At 50.1% G+C, this 21,614-nt stretch overlaps 1 pseudogene; it reads right to left on the bottom strand.

The window, feature by feature from the left end:
• Nucleotides 1-6,769: 6,769 nt before the first annotated feature.
• On the bottom strand, nucleotides 6,770-7,724 carry LOC137675526 (olfactory receptor 14C36-like; annotated as a pseudogene).
• Nucleotides 7,725-21,614: the final 13,890 nt, after the last annotated feature.

A 21,614-nucleotide genomic window follows, 5' to 3' on the forward strand; every position in this document is an offset into this window, starting at 1 on the left:
CCTGACTCAACGGGAGGGTCTCCCTTGCTCTTTTCATCCTCCATCTCTGTGTAAGTCATTCTAGACCAATTCCAACTCGATCTTCCCTTTTGTATCTTGCTCCCATGTAGTAGGTGATAGAGTGAACCTTGCCATTTGAACATTGTCAAGTCACGCTTTTACAAATTCATATTAAAATCACTTTTGCTAATATCTTTGACAGTGATTCTTTAAGCCACCTAAACCTTAATCACTCTCCTCTGCGACACTCTGTCATTGTGACCTATGAGCAGACACGTTGTCCTCATGACACTGGGGCCACGTTGCCTCCTTGCACACCCCCTCACCCAGGGAGGCCAGGAGGTGCCTTATCATTCTCCTTCGTTCAGCATCACACACCACATATCCCACTGCCCCAGGAAGAGCCCTGAGCTGCTCAGGAGGGACAGGATCTTCCTTCCCAGGGGCTGGGGGTCAGGAGTTGGTGTGATGAAACCCATCAAGGCTTGATTCAGCATCAGAGCCACGGGCACTTTGCCTTTGCCTGCCTGTCATCACTGCCTCCGATTTTCTGCTCTAATGAGTCCATGGGGAGGCTTTGTTGGTAATGGCCCTCAGTGGGACCTATTAATACTCCAAGAAACTTCAGCATTTGCTTCTGACTTTACCTACTTGAGCAATTTGTACAATCTCCTCTCAGCACTGGAGGTTCATGGACTCAGCACCAAATACACCATGGGGCTCATTACAATGTAGAAAGCTCTCATGTGCCTCGAGTATTGCCATAATTTGTTCAAGTCTTCAGATCTTCAAAACTTCTACAGCTACATTTAAAAAAAAGATTTCTTGCTTTTTAAGGGCACTTTTTGTTCTTTTTTGCTTTACAGAAGAGCAGCATTCTCCAAGTGATGTTGATCCTGAGGGTCTCCTAAGGTGTCTGGGCAAGTAGGAAAAGCAGTCTCTTGAGGTCAGACATTCTACGGACAACCTTTCTCCTCACCACACCAACCCTGCCATTTCTCTCATCAGCCCCCTGGGCCTTGCATCACTTTTCCTCCCATCACCCTTCTCCACTGAAGTCTGCAGCTGGAGGTTACAGCTCCTTTGCACCAGCTCCCACCTGCTTTCCCCGCAGAACTGGCTGCACACAGGCACAGAAGGATTTCTCTCCATTGCCAGCAAACAAACATTACCCACACTAGAGTTCAATAAGGAGTAAAACACTCTCCTGCACTGTATGCCACGTCCAAGCTGCATCTAGTGAGGTCCACCTTCCACAAGGGGTAGTCATACAAGAAATGTTTGAGACAGAGAGATAAGAAAGCATAGATGTCTGACCATAATACAGTTAAGGAGTTGACTAAAGAGTTAATTAGACCTCTGAAAGAACGGGCAAGTTTCTTACTCCCTGAAGCTCAAAGCAGCCACCAAATAGTTGGGAGGAAGCTGAATGACCAAAAAGCAAGGGGAAGGGGAAATCTGGAGAGGGCAAATGTGCAGTTCCTTTGCTGAAAAGATGCCCTTAGACATGGTCATTTAACCAGGAGAGGTGCAACACCTGAAAGGTGGGGGAGATTCAACATACAGTGAAATAGAGTAGTGGTAATGCAAGTACAGGCAAAGATCAATATTTCTTCTCCTGTGATTAATGGGAGATTAATCCTGGAAATTCCCATTCTGGCACAGTGGGAAAACACCGCCATTTCATTAAAAGTACTCGAATGTTTCAGCTGATAAAACTGTGCTCACATTTCTTTAAATGTTGAAAGCAGTTGTCCATTTCCCAGGCAGACCTCAGTTGTCTGACCATAAATATCCACGGCCACTTTTAGGGGCCCCGGGGTACCTGAGGTGTTTGCCTGGGACTGGCAGCTATCACAGAGGACCTGTGGGAGACCAGAGCTCCTGGGAGCTGCAGGTGGAGGCTGGGCAAGGGGTCCCAGGGCATCTACACTGGCACCAAGTATCTGTGTCCCTGTGATTGTAGACATTTGTGCCCTAAAGCCAACCCAGTTCTGGAAAACACTTTCCTTTTCAAAAAAGAAAAGGACACCAAATCCTGCCAAAGACCAGTATATTAAAAGAAAAGAAAACAGAACTGTGAAGAGTGGTAAAAGCTGAAAAGTGTGTTGACACATTTTCTTTACTTCATAGATTTTTTTCTTCAGGTTTTTTTTTGGAGGGGTGTAATAATTAGCATATGTAAAGCAATAGCATTTAAAAAAGATAATTTTGTGTCTTTCACAGAGCCCCTTGTCCACTGCCAAAACCTTTCCTGCCTGGGACTGTGAATAACACCCCTCAATCTTTGAACAAAGTTAAACTGAGATGTTAACCTGTCTTCACTGGTTCAGATGTTGTTTTAGATGGTCATGTACAGCACAGGAGGATCCATGCCTCATGAATATCTACTCTGTTCTGATCAGAAATGGAGCCTGAAATCATGAGATTATAAGATAATGGATAATATCATAAGATAATTCGATGGGTAAGGAATTGGCTGGGTGGTCGCATCCAGAGAGCAGCGGTCAACAGCTCAATATCTGGATGGAGATCAGTCATGAGCAGAGTCCCTCAGGGGTCTGTACTGGGACCAGTACCGTTTAGTATCTTCATGTCCATCTCATCAGTGGGATCGAGTGCGCCCTCAGCAAGTTTGCAGACAACACCAAGCTGAGTGGTGCGGTTAACACGCCTGAGGGATGGAGGACATTCAGAGCGACCTGGACAAGCTCGAGAAGTGGGCCTGTGAACCTCATGAGGTTCAACAAGGCCAAATGCAGGGTCCTGCACCTGGGTCAGGGCAACCCTCAGTATCAGAACAGGCTGGGGGATGAAAGAAGCTCTGCCAAGAAGGACTTGGGGTACTGGTGGATGAAAAGCTGGACATGAGCCGGCCATGTGTGCTTGCAGCCCAGAAAACCATCCACATCCTGGGCTGCATCAAGTGTGGCCAGCAGGTCAAGGGAGGTGATTCTGCCCCTCTACTCCACTCTGGTGACACCCCCACCCTGCAGTACTGCATTCAGCTCTGGAGTCTTCAGTACAGGAAAGACATGGACCTGTTGGAGCAGGTCCAGAGGAGGGCCACAAAAATGATCAGAGGGGGAACACCTCTCCTATGAGAAAGGCTGATAGAATTGGGGTTTTTCAACCTGTAGAAGTGAAGGGCCCAGGGAGACCTTATTGCACCTTTTCAGTACTTAAAGGGGGCTTATAAGAAAGTTAGTGTGGTAGGTTAACCTTGGCTGAACGCCAGGTGCCCACCAAGCCACTTTATCACTCTCCCTTCTCACCTGGACAGGGGAGAGAAAATATAGCAACAAACTCATGGGTGGAGATAAGGACAGGGAGATCACTCAGCAATCACCATCACGGGCAAAACAGACTCAGGGAAATTAATTTCATTTATTACCAATCAAATCAGAGTAGGTAACGAAAAATAAAATAAAATCTTAAAACACCTTCCCTCCATCCATCCCTTCTTCCTGGGCTCAGCTTCACTCCCAATTCCTCTACCTTCTCCCGCTGAGCGGCACAGGGGGACGGGGAATGGGGGTTGTGCTCAGTTCATCACACATTGGTGTTCCGTCCCCCTCATACTCTTCCCCTGCTCCAGTGCGGGTCCCTTCCATGCGAGACAGTCCTCCACAAACTTCTCCAAAGGGAGTCCTTCCCACAGGCTGCAGTTCTTCACAAACTGCTCCATCATGAGTCCTTCCACAGGCTGCTGTCCTTCAGGAATGGACTTCTCCAGTGTGGGATGCCCATGGGATCACAAGTTCTGCCAGCAAACCTGCTCCAGCGTGGGCTCCTCTCTGCATGGGACCACAGGTCCTCCCAGGAGCCTGCTCCAGTGCAGGCTTCCCATGGGGTCACAACCTACTTTGAGCGCATCCACCTGCTCTGGCTTGGGGTCCTCCATGGGCTGCAGGTGGATAGCTGCTCCACCGTGGACTTCCATGGGCTGCAGGGGGACAGCCTGCTTCACCATGGTCCTCACCACAGGCTGCAGAGGAATCTGCTCTGGGGCCTGGAGCACCTCCTCCCTGTCCTGATTCACTGACATTGCATTCTCCAGAGTTGTTTCTCTCACATACTCTCACTCCTCACTTCCAGATGCTGTTGTGCAGCAGGTTTTTTTTCCCCTTCTTAAATATGTTATCACAGAGGTGCTACCATTGTCACTGATAGGCTCAGCTTTGGCCAGCAGCAGGTCCGTCTTGGAGCCAGCTGGCATTGGCGCTATCGGACATGGGGGAGACTTCTGGCATCTTCTCGCAGAAGCCAACCCTGTAGCCCCCCGCTACCAAAACCTTGCCACGCAAAGCCAATACAGATGGAGACAGACTTTTTAATAGGGCCTGTAGTGATAAGACAAGGGGTAATGGTTTTAAATTGAAAGAGAGTAGATTCAGACTAGATATGAGGAAGAAATTTTTTACAGTGAGGGTGGTGAAACACTGTAACAGGTTGCACAGAGAGGTGGTAGATTCCCCATCCCTGGAAACATTCAAGGTCAGGTTGGACAGGGCTCTGAGCCACTTAATCTATTGAAGATTTCCCTGCTCATTGCAGGTGGGTTGGACTAGATGACCTTTAAAGGTCCCTTCTAACTCAAACCATTCTATAATTCTATGATTCTCTAGTGCAGTTTGGAAGGGAGCTCTGCAGGTTGGTAGTCCAACCTGTCAGAAACAGGGTCAGACCAATTTTGACCTGGGGTTGCTCAAGGTTTGATCCGGTTGGGTCATTAAAAGCTTCCAAAACAAAGACTACACAATATCTCTGAGTGACCTGTTCCCACCCTTGCCTGACCTCATGGGGAAAAGGTCTTTTACTTTATTCCTCTGAACCTTTTCCCTTTCACCTTATACTCATTTTCTTTTGTCCTGTGTTCTCCATAACCTCTTCATAGGTACTTGCAGGCTGTGATGAGGGTCTCCTCAGCCTTCCCTTCTCCAGGCAGGACAAGCCCAAATATTGGTCATACAGGCAGGGGCACGTCTGGCTTCCCTCGCGGCCAGGGCACACAGCTGCCTCCTGCCCAGCTTCCTGCACACCAAGACCTTTCCCACAGGGCTGCCCCCACTCAGGCAGCCCCCAGCCTGTGCCATTGCCAGCGTGAGTCCCCTGCAAGGGCAGAAACTGGCACTGGTCCTTCCTGGATTTACTGAGGTTCTTGCCAATACATGCTCTCCTCCTCCTTGAACCCTTTCCCTGATCAAAGAAGGGCTGGAGACCTTTTCAGTAAAGACTCAGGCAAGGATGGCATTGAGTCCCTCCGCCCCACCTGTGTCTGCTCTTATGAAATCGCTCTCACCATTCTGCAGCGGTCCGGCCTTTTCCATGTTCAGCCTTGGTCTCTCACCAGCGATGGAAGTTCTTTTTGCTCTTCACTTTTTTTACAGTCTCCAACTCCAGGTGAGCTTTGCTGTTCCCCAAAGCATACCTCCACAACAAAGGCAATTTATATAAATTCCTTCTGTGGAACCTGTCCTTGCTGTCACCTCTCGGCAGCTGCTTCACGGTCACTCTCAATATCCTGTCCCTGCACTGTCCCAGCCCTGCTCCCCCTCACATGGCCCACAGCTCTTCTGTGAAGGCACGCTACGTGGTAAGGTGCATTCAGGAATGGGTAAAAGTCACCTGGCACCATCTCTATGACAGTCTTCTATGCCCCATCTCCCCATGACCATCATACTTTGGAAGCTCTTCCAGCACCTGACCCCTGCCCAGTCCCAGCCATGTCCCGTGTGGGGGTTCACAGACAGCTCTGCTCCAGGGTCTGCTGGGATCTGGGCCAGGAGAGAGCACGGGAAGGGCTCGCTATTCCCCTGTTACAGGCACTGAGCCCGGCAGGAGGATGGAGATGGCCTTGCAGAAGGACTCACCCATAAACCTGGGGTGAGAGGCCAGTGCTGGAAATGGCCAGCGAGAAAGACTAGGGGGTAACAAAGGCCCTGCACCACCTTCCCAATCTGTCCATGCCACCAAGGGCACAGACCAGCCTCCTCTCTCCTGCACCTACATGTCTTTGATCCCCTCCACAAGCCCTGGCTCTGCACCTCAAACACTCTGGTGTGAATCCTCACCCTGCATGGTCACACAGTACAAGCCATACACTGATGATTTTTATTCCTGGGCACTCTCCAGCCCAGCCCAGCTCCCTCCAAGCTCTCCCACCTCCCATGCCCTGTCTCCAGCCCAGCCCAGTCTTGGCTGACCCCACAGCAGTGCCTGCCCCAGGGTGCTGCAGAGCTCTGGGCACTCACCCCACATCCCCAGCCCCTCTGAAGGGCACGGCAGCTCCTGGGGGGCAGAGAAGGGTCAGCCCTAGACATGACGGGCACCTGTGGCACAAGGAAAAGGCAGTCAGTGGCACCCTGTGTCCTCCTCTCCAGGGTATTCTGAGAGGTCTGCAGCTCCTCTGTGGCATCCCCTCTCCCCACGCCCTGGCCCTGGGGGTCCTCAGGCAGCTCCTGCTGCCCCAGGGACAGAGCAGCCCACCCCGAGCTGCTGCAGCCAGAAAGGTCTTTTCATTTCCTACTCATTTATGCTCAGACAAAGAAGTTGCTGCAGGTTCATTTATTTTGCTTAAACACAGACACTGCTGCCTCATTTATACAAAGCCACTGGGTCACACAACAGGTGGATTCTTAAGTAGAAGGGGATGAATAATGACATTTCTTTGCAGAAAATATCATCACAAACAGAAAAAAGGAAAAAGAAGGAAAAAAATAAAAGAGAAGGAATGACAGGCTTGGCCCATCACAACATACACTGGGAGTCATTTGCAGAGGAAGGTACGCAGTCTATGGCTGCTGAAAAAATGTTTATTCAGTTTCCTCAGGGCATCCTTGAGCTCCTGGTTCCTCAGGCTGTAGATGAGGGGGTTCACTGCTGGAGGTACCACCGAGTACAGAACTGCCAGCACCAGGTCCAGGGATGGGGAGGAGATGGAGGGGGGCTTCAGGTAGGAAAACACTCCAGTGCTGACCAACAGGGAGACAACAGCCAGGTGAGGGATGCACGTGGAAAAGGCTTTGTGCCGACTCTGCTCAGAGGGGATCCTCAGCACGGCCCTGAAGATCTGCACATAAGACAGCACAATGAAAACAAAACACCCCAAAAAGGAAAAGCACTAAATGAAAGAAGCCCAACTTCCCTGAGGTAGGAGTCTGAGCAGGAGAGCTTGAGGATGTGAGGCACTTCACAGAAGAACTGGTCCACAGCATTGCCGTGGCAGAGTGGTAGTGAAAATGTATTGGCAGTGTGCAGCACAGCATAGAGAAACCCACTGCCCCAGGCAGCTGCTGCCATGTGGACACAAGATCTGCTGCCCAGAAGGGTCCCATAGTGCAGGGGTTTGCAGATGGCAACGTAGCGGTCATAGGCCATGACGGTGAGAAGACAATACTCCGCTATAACTAAAAAGAAAAGCCAAAAGACTTGAGCAGTGCATCCCCAGAAAGTGATGGCCCTGGTGTCCCACAGGGAATTGGCCATGGCTTTGGGGACAGTGATGGAGATGGAGCCCAGGTCGAAGAGGGAGAGGTTGAGGAGGAAGAAGTACATGGGGGTGTGGAGGCGGTGGTCACAGGCTATGGCGTGATGATGAGGCTGTTGCCCAGGAGGGCAGCCACATAGATACACAGGAAGAGCCAGAAGTGCAAGAGCTGCAGCTCCCTCGTGTCCGTGAACACCAGGAGGAGGAAGCCAGTGATGGAGCTGCCGTTGGACATCTGCTGCCTCTAGGCACAGGTATCTATCCAAGGAAGAGAAGTCGTTGCACGTTAGACCAAAAATCTTGCAATAAAATTCAGTGTTTCTCATAGAAATGCTCCAATTGTCTTATTCTTGGTAGCACCTTCCTTCAGCTCCTTTTCTGGAGTTCCTTTTGTCTGAGTGTGCCATGAGGAGCAGGAGCTCTACTGTGTGCTACAGAGTAGCAGTCCTGCCCTACAGTGGAGCAGGGTGGGGAATAAGTTTCCTGCCCAGAATTTAGGTCAGATGTTACCCATTCATAATCCTAAAATGACCAGGGGAGTGTTCTTTTGGGGCAAAAATTGTCAGCATTTTTACTGCTTTCAGAGTGAACAGCTGTGCCTGGGGAAATGCAAAAGGATTGCCTGTGGCTTAGCGCCGACTACAGAGAGGTGATCTGTCCATCAGCCTTTCTCCTGGCTTCTTTGTGCTTGTGCCTCTTGGACCTGGAGTATGTTCACACTCAATATGATATTATCTCCCAAAGAAACAGAAAACAGTGGAGAAAGAGAACTCACAGAGTGCAGATCTGCATGGCAGGACCCACAGGGTCAGTGTCTAGCTGCAGCTGAAACCTCACTCCCCAGAAAGTTGAGGGGAAGAAAAAGGGCAGCACAGACAGGAGGGGAAGGAAAGAAGGAGCATCACCAGGATCCTCTGCAAAGGTACGAAAGGTCAGGGAGAGATTGCAGAGGCGATGCTGGAGCTGTCTGCAAGCTGGAGCAGAGGGAGTTTATGATGCTTCCCTGAGCATCACAACAGCTGCAGAGTCTCAGTTCCCCACCAAAACCTGAAAGACTGATTTTAATTTCTCATTCATCACCCAGCAAACCAAGAGTAGAAAACTCAAGGCACAGTCTCCTTCCCTTGCAGGTAACCCCTACACAAACCTTCCTCTTGAAAAGTCACCTCAGAAATCTCCTGGAGGTGATCTGGAGCTGAGAGCAGCCCAGACCCATGCAGCAGCCTCTAGGCAGCAGAAAGACCCTGCACTGCCCTGCTGGGAGTGCCTCCTTCCACCCACAGCTTCTCCCGCAGTCCCACAGGGAGCTCCCCGGGCAGGCTGAGTGCTGACCCTGGCAGGCAGCAGAGTCCGTGTCCCAGCACACAGCCCCTGGGCTGAAGAACAGCCCTGGGCACCCCTGGCTGCACACCCATTTTCACACCCCTGCAGCCATTCCTGGGAGAAGGCAGCTGCCATGCCCTGTCCCTCTGATGGTGCAGCAGGAAATCCCTGCTGAAGAGCGTGTCCTCCTTCTCCTCTACACTAGGAACCTGTGAGTGTTCTCCTGAAGATCCCATAGGCTGTGAGATGTACCAGCTTTAGGAGATCCCTCCAGGAACCACAGCTTCACTTCCCTTTACCCAGAGACTTACCATGTAGAGGGCTCTGAAGATTTCTTCCTCAACAAACTCTCAGCTCTCTCCCACTCCACACTGCCTTTAAGCTCTCCCTGCCTCGCTCCTCTCCCCTGGGTGCCTGCAGGCAGTGCCCTCAGCCCTGCTGCGCTCTGCAGAGGAGCTGCTCCTGGGCAGAGCTGTCTCTCTGCAGTGCTGCCCAGTGGCCAGCAGCTCCCTCCATCCCAGGAGCCCAGCCCGGCTCAGCAGCACAGGACTGGCCCAAGGCAGCACTTGCTCTTCCCCCTCTGGGGCTCCAGGGGAACCTGCTGCAAAACCGGCTGAAGGAATCACGATGTTCCCTCCCTCAGCCGCGGAGAGAGATTTCTTCCCAGCAGTGCCATTTTGCCTCTCAGGAAAAGATTTACATCTAAGAATCACTTCTTCTTGTCACAGTATTGGACAGGACACCCGGACAGTGACAGAGCTCCTTCACCCCTGCTAAGGGAAGGGAATCAGCTGAGGCAATGCAGGCATCTCACCCTGGGTCTCCTAGGGCTAGAAGGGGACTCAGCTCTCCTCCATACCTGCCACAGCCCCACAGGAGGTGGGATTCCTCTTGCCTCAGTTCAGGGGTGCACAAAATAGGCACCTGCATGTGAGCTCCTTGTCTCAGCTCTGCTGCTAATTAGTGGAGATGGAGGGCAGCAGTGAGCTGCTCAGACACAAACACTTGGTGAAATCTGAGGTCCAGAGGTGATCCAAGATACGTGAAGGTAACTGTAAGCTCTAATGGAGCAGTTCATAGAGACAGGGCAGCATCTGGGAACATCTTCTGACAGGCTGGTGGGGAATCCCTTTCACCAACAGAAATGAAAGAAGATGCCACATCTTCAGGACAACCGACCTGACCTTAATTTGTTAGTAGTGCACAGAGCTGTCTTTGAAAAACAGTGATGAACAGGTTGGGAGGTTATGGGTAAAAATTAGGGGCCAAGCCAAGAAAGGAAACCTCATGGCTGGTGTTTACTACAGGCCACCTGACCAAGAGGAGATTGTTGATGAAGCGTTTTTACTTCAATTGCAGGAAGCATCACGCTTGCAGGCTCTGATCCTGCTGGGAGACTTCAGTCCCCCGGACATCTGCTGGAAAATTGTCACAGCAGGCTGCAAGTGGTGCAGAAGACTCTTGGAGTGCATCGAGGATAATTTCTTAAGCCAGGTGGTAGACATCCCAACCAGAGCAGAAGTGTTACAAGACCTGTTGCTCACCAGCACAGATGAACTAATTAGGGATACAAAGACTGATGGCAGCCTGGGCTTCAGTGATCACACCCTGGTGTAATTCACCATCTCAAAGGATATGGGCTAGGCAAAGAGTAAGGCCAAGACCCTGGCTTTTAGGAGACCAAACTTTTGGTTGTTTAAGGAGTTAGTGGATAGGATGCCCTGGGACACTGCCCATGGGGATATGGGAGCTGAATAGAGCTGGTAGCTCTTTAAGGAAATCTTTCTTAGCACACAAGAGCTCTTGATTCCTGTGTGTAAGAAATCAGGCAAGAGAGGCAGGAGACCAGCATGGCTCAGTAAAGACTTCCTGGTCAAACAAAAGTGTAAGAAGGCAATGCACAGGCAGTGGAACCAGGGACGTGTATCCTGGGAAGTATGTAGAGATGCTGCCTGGATGTATAGGAATAGGATCAGGAAATCTAAGACACAGTTGGAGGTGAATTTGGCAAGAGATGTGAAGAATAATAAGAAGGGTTTCTACGGATATGTTAATCAGAAAAGGAAGATTAAAGAAAATGTATTCCCCTTTCCCCTTCCCCTTCTCCACCACCGCCCCCCTCCCATAAATAAGACAGGAGAACTAGCACCAACTGCTGTGGAGAAGGCTGAGGAAGAGGGGTTTTTTTTTGCCTTAATTTTCACTGACCATCACTCTTCCCACCTCTGTGAAGTCCCAGAAACTCAAAGCAGGGACTGAGGGAATGAAGTCCCTCCCATTGGAGGAGGTTCAAGACCACCTGAGGAACCTGAACATACTTAAGTCCGTGGGATCCTACAAGATGCATGACAGAGTCCTGAGAGAATTGGCTGATGTAGTGGCCAAGCCACTCTCCACCATATTTGAAATATCATAGCAGCCATTTAAAGTCCTCAGTGAATGGAAAAAGGGAATATCACACCCATTTATAAAAAAGGATATAAAGGATGACCCTGGGAACTCCCAACCGTCATCCTCACTTCTGTGCCTGGTAAGACCATGGAGAGATCCTCTGGGAAGATCTGTCAAAATATGGAAGACAGGGAGGTGATTAGACAACTAACATGGCTTCACCAAGGGCAAATCGTGCTGACTAATCTAGTGGCTGTCTATAATGGAGTGACAGCATCAGTGGACAAGGGAACAGCTACGGTTGTCATGTGCTTGCAGTCCAGAAAGCCAATCATATCCTGGGCTGCATCAAAAGAAGTGTGGCCAGCAGGTCAAAGGAGGTGATTCTGTTCCTCCACTCTCGTGAGACTCCACCTGGAGTACTGTGTCCAGCTCTGGGATCCCCAGTGAAAGAAAGACATGGACCATGGGAGTGGGTCCAGAAGATGGCCACGAAAATCCAAGGGCTGGAATACCTCTCCTGTAAAGAAAGGCCGAGAGAGTTGGCATTGTTAAGGCTGGAGAAGAGAAGGCTCCAGGAGACCTTTTCGTGGCCTTTCAATATCTAAAGGGGGGGGTATAGGAAGTACGGAGAGAGTTTTTACCAAGGCCTGCAGTGATGGGCAAAGGGAATGGTTTTAAACCGAAAGAGGTTAGGTTTAGTTGGACATGAGGAAGAAATTTTTTGCAATGAGGGTGTGAGACATTGGAACAGGTTTTCCAGAGAAGTTGTGGGTGCCCCATCATCGGAAGTGTTTGAAGTCAGGTTGGATGAGGCTTTCAGCAACCTGATGTAGTGAAAGATGTCCCTTGCCATTGTATTGGGTTTGCATGGAAACATTTCAGTAGCCAGGGGGCTACAGGGTTGGCTTCTGTGAGAAGATGCTAGAAGCTTCCCCTGTGTTCGATAGAGCCAAGGCCAGCCAGCTCCAAGTCGGACCCGCCGCTTATCAAGGCTGAGCCAATCATTGACAGTGGCAGCGCCTCTGTTATAACATATTTAAGGGCGAGGGGGTGAGGGGGCGTGGAACTGCTGTGCAGCAGCAGCCGGAAGAATGGAGTGAGAACATGTGAGAGACACAACTCTGCAGAAACCAAGGTCAGTGAAGAAGGAGAGGTAGCAGGTGCTCCAGGCCCCAGAGCAGATTCCCCTGCAACCGTTGGTGAAGACCATGGTGAGGCAGGCTGTACCCCTGCAGCCCATGGAGGTCCACGGTGGAGCAGCTATCCACCTGCAGCCCCTGGAGGACCCCATGCCAGAGCAAGTGGATGGACCTGAAGGAGGCTGTGACCCTGTGGGAAGCCCGGGCTGGAGCAGCCTCCTGGCAAGACCTGTGGTCTCGTGTAGAGAAGAGCCCATGCTGGAGCAGGTTTGCTGGCAGGACTTGTGAGCTGGCTGGAGCAAGCTGTTCCTGAAGGACTGCACCTCGTGGGAAAGAACAATGTTGGAAACATTCATGGAGGACTATCTCCCGTGGGAGGGACCTCACACTGGAGCAGGGGAAGAGTGTGAGGAGGAAGGAGCACCAGAGACAATGTGTGATGAACTGAGCACAACCCCCATTCCCTGTTCCCTCGTGCCACTCAAGGGGGAGGAGGTAGAGAAATCAGGAGTGAAGTTGAGCCTGGGAAGAAGGGAGGGGTGGGGGGAAGGTGTTTTAAGATTTGGTTTTATTTCTTATTATCCTACTCTGATTTGATAGGCAATAAATTAAACTCATTTCCCCAAGTGGAGTCTGTTTTGCCAATGACGGTAATTGCTCAGTGATCTCCCTGTCCTCATCCATGAGCTTGTTGCTATATTTTCTCTCCCCTATCCAGCTGAGTTGGGGGGAGTGATAGAGCGGCTTGGTGGGCACCTGATGTCCAAGCCAAGGTCAACCCACTACAGCCAAGGTAGAGGGGTTTGACTAGATGATCTTTAAAGGTCCCCTCCAGCAAAACCCACGCTGTGATTCTGATTCTATGCTTGAGGTGAGGTGTATGTGATGGTGGATGAGCCACCGCCATACTCTAACAGCCTGTTGTTTGATTACTTTATGTGGAGAAAATGACCCCAAGAAGTTGCACGGAAAATCGCAGGGCTGGACTTGGATTTCTTTTTCTGGGATTTTCTGATCACACCAACCTGCAGGGTTTCTGCTTCACAGTCTTCCTGATCATCTGCCTCATGGTCCTCATAAGGAATGGCCTGGTGGTGCTCATCACAATGGAAGACTCAAGCCTTCACAGCCCCTTGTACTTCTTTCTGAGGAACTTGTCCTGAGGACTTATCCGGTGTTCACTTTGTCTTTTTTGGGCATTTCATGACCTTCATCACTTTTTCTGTGATGCCCCCCCTCTCTGCTAGAAATTGCCCCTGTCCTGCGAGTTTTTTTCCTCAATTTCCGACCTGAAGGGGAAACTTCACTCTGATATTTATCAGTTCCAGAATGTAAGGAGCTCTTATTTTTCCTGTTCATTCCCAGATCTTTATTTATTCTCCACTTCAGAGGGGAAAATTTTCCAGTACTCCGGTAATTATGCCAGATATACCAATAGTCCTTTTTTGTAACAGGAACTGATCCTCCAGTTGCTGGCACACATACCTCAGCTTCATATCATCAAAAGACCAGACCGTGGCCGCATTTGGTGCACATCGTCAAAGGCAGTCAATTCTGGCCAAATTTCTTGGCATAGGGCTCAGGCTTTTGACAACTTGGCCATCTCATCAACACACTGTCAGTGTTGCAACAATTCATCTACCAGTGAACTCTTCACAATACTTTGCCTCCTGTTAATACAAAAATCACCTCTAATACTGCCCAACAAGGTCCACATTTCACTACTGTCATGCCTGAGTAACTCGAGGGGAACTCAACCACAAGCCGGCAGTGCAGATCTTTGGGGTCCAGGTGGTAGCAAAACTTTGGATCAGGCGAGTCGGCTGTGTCCCATCTGGGTCGCCAAACTGTTACAAAAATTTGCAAATGGCCCGTGCCGACCGAGGTCTGAAGCTCAGATGCAAAGTATAGAATTACAAGGGTAAATATTCAGTCATGTGCATGAGGTGTCCCAGCTAAACTGAGGCATCGCAAATGTGATTTTACATGGGGTTCTTATACCCTTCAAGTGTTCAGGTACAACACGATTTGAGTAATCGCTAATTAACCCACACACTACTGATTAATAATCATAGTAAAACTTCGCAAAGCAACTACATTTCTGTTGCGTCTTCATCCGTTAGCCGTCTTGTTGCTCATCTGTTGATGCTGATGTCCCTGGAGTCAGTCTTGCTGTAGTTACTTATCTATGACACCAGACAACGTTGGGAGGGTTTCAAAGATCTGTCAGAGGGGCAGAGTTACTGGTGTTATCTTGGGTTCTGGGGGTATCTTTTATCCTTCATGGACAGCTCTGAGACACCGAGAAGCTCTTTATTTCCAGGGCTGGGCTGTCCTAGTGGTCCTTGTGATGATCTGGTGTCCTTTGCTTTGCTTACTCAAGCAGGACTAATCAGCATAAAATGTGACACATATATATATATATATATATGAAGTTAATACACTTTCACACTATAAAGACTGATTGGAATAATAGTTAGGGAGGGAAATTTTCATAACACTATATAGACACATACACAGTATGGTTCCTTCCAGGAGCTGGTCTTAGGTCCTCAGTCTATCTGGGAGCTGGCCCCAGGATCCCCTCGTCCACCCCAGTTCCCCTATGGACAGTCAAGCACACACACACACGCACTCAGATGGGTCTCTCCAGCACAAAATCACAGAACCATTGAGGCTGGAAGGCAGCCAGCTTCCACCTTCTCTGAGCTTCCTCTTCATGCTTGGTTTTTGTCAACAGCTCCTTTTTCATCCATGCCTTCCTCCTGCCACCTTTCTTTGACTTGACACCTTTGCATGTTGCAGTGGACCATTCGGGAGCTTGAAGAGGAGATCCTTGAAAATCAAAGAGCTCTCTGCACCCCTCTTCCCTACAGGGCCCCAGCCCATAAAATTTGTCCAAGTAGGTCACTCAGCAGGCCAAAGCCTGCTCTCCTCAAGTCCTGTTCTCAGCTTTGTTCCCTTCTCTCAGGAGCCTCAACTCTACCTTCTCATCTCTAACTTTTACATTCATGACCAGCTCTTCCTTGTTTTTAAGTGGGAAGTCCCAGAGGGCACCTCACCTCACTGGCTCCTCAGTTACCTTTGTCACGAAGATGTCGTCAATGAGGTTCTTTGCACCTTGCTATGTTGCCCCTTCAGCAGAGATTAGGATAGTTTACGTCCACCTGGAGGACCAGAGTCTTCAAACATGATGCTCCTTGCAGGTGTTTGAAGAAGGCCTTATCTAAATCATCTTCATAGAATCATAGTGTGTTGACCCTCACCCAGTGGCCTCAGCCTGTCAATCCAGCCTGTCCAGATCCCTCTGCAGACCCTTCGTACCCTCCAGCAGATCAACACTCCTGCCCAACTTGGTGTCGTCTGCGAACTTACCGAGGGTGCACCCGATCCCCTCGTCCAGATCATTGATAAAGATATTGAACAGAACTGGCCCCAATACTGAGCCCTGCGGAACACCACTCGTGACCAGATGCCAACTGGATTTAACTCCATTCACCACAACTCTTTGGGGCCGGCCATCCAATCAGTTTTTTTTACTGAGCAAAGCGTACGCCCCTCCAAGCCACAAGCAGACAGTTTCTCCAGGAGGGTGCCATGGGAAACAGTGTCAAATGCTTTGCTAAAGTCCAGGTACACAACATCCACAGCCTTTCCCTCATCCACTAAGTGGGTCACCTAATCATAGAAGGAGATCAGGTTAGTCAGGCAGGTTCTGCCTTTCATAAACTCATGCTGACTGGGCCTGATCGCCTGGTTGTTGTGTATGTGCCGCGTGATGGCCCTCGAGATGAGCTGCTCCATAACCTTCCCCTGCATCGAGGTCAGGCTGACAGGCCTGTAGTTCACCAGATCCTCCTTTTGGCCCTCTTCTGGATGAGTATCACATTGGCTAACCTCCAGTCAACGGGACCTCCCCAGTTAGCCAGGACTGCTGATAAATGATGGAAAGTGGCTTGGTGAGCACTTCTGCCAGCTCTCTCAGTACCCTTGGGTGGATCCCATCTGGCCCCATAGACTTGTGCATGTCTAAGTGCTGTAGCAGGTCAATAACCATTTCCACTTGGATTATGGGGGCTTCATTCTGCTCCCAGACCCTGTCCTCCAACTCAGGGGGCTGGGTACCCCAAGAGCAACTCATCTTACTACTAAAGATTGAGGCAAAGAAGGCATTAAACACCTCAGCCTTTTCCTCATCCTTTGTCACTATGTTTCCCCCCACGTCCAATAAAGGATGGAGATTCTCCTTGTCCTTCCTCTTGCTGCTAAAGTATTTATAGAAACATTTATGGTCTTCCACAGCAGTAACAAGATTAAGTTCTGGTTGGGCTTTGGCCTTTCTAATTTTTTCCCTGCATAGCCTCACAACATCTTTGTGGTCTTCCTGAGTTGCCTGTCCCTTCTTCCAAAGGTCATAAACGCTCCTTTTTCTCCCGAGTTCCAGCCAAAGCTCTCTGTTCAGCCGGTTGGTCTTCTTCCCCACCACCAGCTCATCTTTTGGTGCATGGGGACGGCCTGCTTCTACACCTTTAAGATTTCTTTCTTGAAGAGTGTCCAGCCTTCCAGGACTCCGTTACCCTTCAGAAATGCCTCCTCAGGGACTCTGTCAACCAGGCTCCTAAACAGGCCAAAGTCTGCCCTCCGGATGTCCAAGGTAGCAGTTCTGCTGACCTCTCCTTACTTCTCTGACAACTGAAAACTCCATCATTTTGGGATCCCTGTGCCCAAGACAGCCTCCAATTGTCACATCACCCACAGGTCCTTCTCTGTTCGCAAACAACAGGTCCAGCGGGACGCCTTCCCTAGTTGGCTCACTCACCTGCTGTGTCAGGAAGTTATCTTACACACACTCCAGGAACAGCCTAGACTGTTTCCTCTCTGCTGGGTTGTATTTCCAGCAGATATCAGGAAAGTTGAACTCCCCTACAAGAACAAAGGCTAGTGATCGTGAGACTTCTCCCAGCTGCTTATAGAATATTTCATCTGCCTCTTCATCCTGTTTGGGTGGTCTATAACGGACTCAAACCATGATATCTGCCTTGTTGGCCTTCCCCCTGATTCTCACCCATAAACACGCAACCCTATCATCACCATCCTCAAGCTCTAGACAATCAAAACACTCCCTAACGTACAAGGCCACCCCACCATCTCTCCTTCGTTGCCTATGCCTTCTGAAGAGTTTATAGTCATCTGTTGCAGCACTCCAGTTGTGTGAGTCATCCCACCATGTTTCTGTGGTGGAAATTATGCCATAGTTTTCCTGCTCCTCAATGGCTTCCACAGCCTCCTGTTCGTTGCTCATGCTGCATGCATTGGTGTAGATTGAACTTCAGTTGGGCTATTGATCCCACCACCTTTTTGGTTTCTACCCCATCACTAACCTTTGCACCTCTGCTGCCGCATGGCTCTCCATCCCCTGCCTCCATTGAGATGGCCGACCAAAGGACCTTGCTAGCACACCATCCCTCAAACGTTGGTGTGCCGCCCCGAGCCTTGTCTCTAGCGAGCCTGGTTTCATCCTCTTCCCCCTTCAATACCAGTTTAAAGCTCTTTCGATGAACCCTGCTAACTCCTCCGCAGAGATCCTTTTTCCCCCTTTGAGACAGGTGTACCCCGTCTGTTGCCAGCAGGCCTGGTGTTGTGTAGACTGATCCATGATCAAAAAAACCCCAAATTTTTTCCAGTGACACCAGTCTCAGAGCCAGGTGTTAATCATCTGGGTCTTCCTGTTTCTTCCCTCATCATTCCCTGCAACAGGAAGGATAGAGGAGAAAGCTCTTTGTGCTCCTGATCCCTTAACCAATCATCCCAAGGCCCTGAAGTCTCTTGATTGCTCTTGGACTTCTTATTGCAGCCTACATGAAAAATCAATAATGGATAGTAATCCAAGGGCTGTAGCAGGGTAAGAAGGCTTCTCGTCACATCTTTAACCCGGGCCCAGGGAGGCAGCAGGCTTTGCTAAGTGGGTCACGTTGGCCTATGGGCCTTCTGTTCCCTTCGGGAGAGAGTCTCCTATGATGAGGACCCGTCTTTTTTTTCTTAATGGAAGTGGTTTTGACACAGGGCTCAGGCTGACTTAAGCTTGGCGACATCTCTAACCTAGATGGTCCATTGTCCTCATCATTGTTTGGATCCACTTGCAGACCCCTCCTCTGGACACACTCTAATAGTTTGATGTCCTTCTTCTCTTGAGGAGCCCAAAACTGCACACAGTGCTGGAGGTGGGGCAGCACCAGTGTAGTGTAGACTGGGACGATCACTTCCCTCGACTGGGTGGCTGTGTTTGATGCACCGCGGGACACACTTGGCCCTTTTGGCTGCCAGGGAACACTGTTGACTCCTATTCAACTTGCCATCCACCCAAACCCCACGATCTCTTTCCACGGGGCTACTCTCCAGCTTCTCATCCACCAGTGTGTATGTCTAAGCAGGATTACCCTGTCCTAGGTGTAGAATCCAGCATTGCTCTTGTTAAATTTCATACGGTTGGTGATTGCCCAGCTCTCTCATCTATCCAGATGGCCTGGTTTGGCCAAAAGTTTGGGAGAAGTTTTTGACAAAGGGGAGAAAATAATCCAAATTCTTCTGAAAGCTGGTTTTGCCATAAAAAGAGGCAAGGTCAAGGGACCTGCCCGGGAGATCCAGTTTTTAGGGATTAAATGGCAAGATGGGTGTCACCAGATCCCGATAGAGGTGATCAACAAAATAACAGCTATGTCCGCACCATCTAACAAAAAGGAAACACAAGCCTTCTTAGGCGTTGTGGGTTTCTGGAGAATGCATATTCCAGATCACAGCCAGACTGGACGCCCTCTTTATCAAGTGACCAGAAAGAAGAATGATTTTCGGTGGGGCCCTGAACAACGACAGGCTTTTGAACAGATTAAACAAGAGATTGTGCATGCAGTAGCCCTTGGACCAGTCCGTATGGGACAAGATGTTAAAAATGTGCTCTACACTGCAGCTGGGGACAATGGTCCTACCTGGAGCCTCTGGCAGAAAGTGCCAGGGGAGACTCGAGGTCGACCCCTAGGATTTTGGAGTCGAGGATTGTAGGGGCCTGGACCGTGGGAAAGTTATAGAGAGAACATACCAGTACACTGTTATGTAACAGCATGAGATAGCAAGAAAGCATAGGGATGTGGCTTGCTTAAGTTTATAGTAAGTATCCAATTAGAACAGTAGAGGTGGCACGCAGCCAGATTATGGACAATACTTGTAGCCAATAGCTTAGTGTGTGACCGTTACATAAGAGAGTGTGTAGGTTATAAAAGTGTGTGTTAACCAAAATAAAGAAGCGACTAGAGCACCATATTGGTGTGCTGTAGTTCCTTCCTCGCGCGGACCCCAACATTATGGTGACCCCGACGTGATCGTTGCATCGGAGAAGGGGGACCAGACGAAAGATGCGAGGGTGACTGCTGTGCCGACAGAGGTAAGCCGGGCCGTCCGAGAGAGGCGGGGAAGCCGTCCGAGGGAGACGGGGAATTGTAGGTCTACGTGATTAACGGCAGGATGGAGGGTGCAGTATCTGCACTGGAAAAGGCGGAGGTGGAATGTATTCTGCAGATAGCCGCGCAAACTGAGATTAAGATAAAAAGAAAAGAATTAGAAACTTTGCTGGAATGGGGCCAGCGAAGAGGTTTTCTAAAAACCACCGATCAGTTGTTTTCTGCAGCTTGCTGGGACGATTTAGGACAAGAACTTTTGAAATTAGTCACGGTGGGAGATAAAAAGGCTAGAAAGCTAATTAAATCTTGGAAGAAAGTGAGGGATATGCTGGAGGCTCTGTCCTCTGAGGCGAAAGTGCGATCCGCTCTCAAAAAAGCACTAATACCAGAAGAAAAAGAGCAGTCACCGGCGTACCCTGTAGAGGCAGCCCCTCCCTACGAGAACTTTCCGATACTCCCCCCGCCGGTTCGACGCCCTCCACCGCCCCCCTTCCCCCCCCGCAGGCTCGGTGCCAGCTGTTTACCCTGCGATTGAGGTAGAGTTTTGGGGTGGAGAATCAACAGTCCCGTTAGCCCCGTTAATGCCTTATGCAGTGGGGCCGGAGGTGACATCTGGGGTCTCGGTACCCCCTCCGGAGGCTGCCGGAGGCAAGCAGCCACCGGCGAATCCTGAAACTGTACCCCTCCCCATGGAAGTAGAAACAAATGAGTCAGACGCCGCTCCCGAAGCGGACAGTAACGCGCCTTTGCAAGAGTTACTGCAGCGACAAGAACAGCAAATGCAGCAACTATTGAAAAGAATGGAGAAGCCAGATGGAGGAGCCAGTAAAACATCGCGGCAACTCGCTTACAATAAAGCCTCGCAGGTGATATCTGGCGGGTTAGAGGCTCTCGGACAGGCTATCGAGAAGCAGACAGCTCCTCCAGCAGAACCAGAACTTACTCCGGCAGAGCTAAAGCACAAAGAGGAAAGAATCCGGAAGTGGGTGCGAATTTGTGTGGAGAACGGAGACTGGGAGGAGGCAGCAGCTGACACGTCCCTACGCGACAGATTTGGGAGTGGCCTGGGTGGGCCGTCTCCTCCCTGGGGCGGAACAGCGTCTTTCGTTCGCGCATGCGCCGACTGACCGACCCGCCGCGGCAAGAGCACAGCACTCACAGACCAGCAGGGGGAGCTCGAGCTCCATCTCCGCCAATGCCAGACTCCAGATTCCGACGATCCTGGTGACGAACAGAACACACGGCCTGCGGCATTACCCGGTTATGATCCAGGGCTACGATGGCAGGGAGTCATTCGAGAGGCTGCCATCGAAGGAGTAATGTTACCACCTAGTATCACCGCAGTGCCAGTTTTCACACAAGGAGATCATCGTCAATGGGCACCGTTTGATTGGAAAACTGTGAAGCAGTTACAAGAAGCAGTGATGCAGTACGGAATGGACAATAAACATGTGATGCAGTTTCTAACATCATTCTCTAAAAACCAAACAGTAACACAAGTGGGCACCTGCCGGATTGTGAATACCTCCTACTTCAGTATCCACGTTTCCGGTGGACAGATCCCCACAGGCAAAATTAACAGAGGCTCGACAATCTCACCAGTTTTTTCACCAATCTGCAGCAGCATTGCGATCACAATTCCAATTGACAAAGACTGATGCAAGGGCGATTATAGCTTCTTGCCCGGATTGTGCTAGAATACCTGTGTTACAGATTGTGGGAGCAAATCCCAGGGGACTCCAACCCAGACAGATCTGGCAAACAGACATCACCGAATATGCTGCCTTTGGCCGACTCAAATATATCCATGTATCAATT

This window comes from Nyctibius grandis, chromosome 34 (assembly GCF_013368605.1).
Source record: "Nyctibius grandis isolate bNycGra1 chromosome 34, bNycGra1.pri, whole genome shotgun sequence".
NCBI classification, from domain to species: Eukaryota; Metazoa; Chordata; class Aves; order Nyctibiiformes; family Nyctibiidae; genus Nyctibius; species Nyctibius grandis.